Source organism: Hippocampus comes, unplaced genomic scaffold (assembly GCF_001891065.2).
Source record: "Hippocampus comes isolate QL1 unplaced genomic scaffold, H_comes_QL1_v1.1 C16884034, whole genome shotgun sequence".
In the NCBI taxonomy this organism is placed as follows: Eukaryota; Metazoa; Chordata; class Actinopteri; order Syngnathiformes; family Syngnathidae; genus Hippocampus; species Hippocampus comes.
Window position 1 is genome coordinate 1 of NW_017840564.1, and position 1,098 is coordinate 1,098.

General features: G+C 41.8%; 1 long non-coding RNA gene across 1 annotated transcript; it reads right to left on the bottom strand.

The window, feature by feature from the left end:
- Window positions 1-7: 7 nt before the first annotated feature.
- LOC109509404 (uncharacterized) lies at window positions 8-1,094 on the bottom strand. The gene is made up of 3 exons (XR_002166937.1): window positions 1,024-1,094; window positions 335-390; window positions 8-106 (listed from the first exon to the last, which is right to left on the bottom strand). It is a non-coding gene; the product is annotated as an uncharacterized LOC109509404 (long non-coding RNA).
- Between the last annotated feature and the right edge of the window lie 4 nt (window positions 1,095-1,098).

Genomic DNA, 1,098 nt, shown 5'->3' on the forward strand with positions numbered 1-1,098 from the left:
AAAAAAAAAAAAAAAAAAAAAAGGAAAGAACTCACAGGGTTGTCTATCTTCAGGGAAATCTTGATTTCGCTGTGCAGACGTTGGAGCTTCGCATCCGTGGAGATTTCTGTGAAGGAAGAGGCCCGCTTGAATGGATTTCCAAAAACAAGTGGGAGGCATTTACCAGGGAAATAAGCATTCAAGGGTTTGATCACTTTTGTTTCACCGTGCAACTTGGTGTCCTGCAACGGGTTTCGTGGCATTAGCATGGTTTTCAATTCCCCCCATTGATTCAGGGAATTAAGGAAACGGAAAGCACTCTGCTTCGAGATGTTCAAACTCTTGGTGAACTCACCCTTTTTCTTGGCCCCGGACCGCTCTTCAGTTTTCTTGGGGTCATCTTTGCTCGATCTGTTTGGGGAAGTAACAACAACAAGGTAGTTTCAGTTTCACACGAGAAATGACACAAAATAACCAACTCCCCAAAAGCAAATTTAAGACTAAAATGCTGATGCTAATTCCATTGGCCCACATATGACATTTTACATGATGTGTTAGCATTAAGCTAGCAGGCTTTCATCAGATGAAGCGATGTGGTGTTTGGTTCACTCTGTGTGTACTTTTAGGTTAATTTCCCAGTGAGCACTTGCCTTCTTTTTCGGAAATACTGTACATGTAACCGGTAGTTTTTACATAAGTCAGAATGTTCTTCCATCTATCACCAACTAAAATTAGATATTGTACAAGGTAATAATCAGGAAATGTTTCCTTGAAAAAAAATAAAATAAAAATCAAATCCACAATCACTGTCTTGTACTGTCAGCACGACGGTCACTGAGCGCGTCTTCTTGTGCTTACGCTGCCAGGCAAATCGTATGTCTAACTAATATATCCGGCCCGCCGCACACCAAGAACACTCTGGTCAGGGATGAAATTTGGGCATTGCGCTGAAATGTTTGTGATCCAATATAGCATGAGTGTGAATACTTATCTCGGAGCGCTTTTGCAATGGGATACTTTGGTAGCAAGAATGTGAGCGCTTACTCCTCTTTCCGCCGCCGTCCATCCTTGTCTGTGTCGGCGTTCTGATGTTTTTTCTTGCTTTTGTTTTTCTAAGTT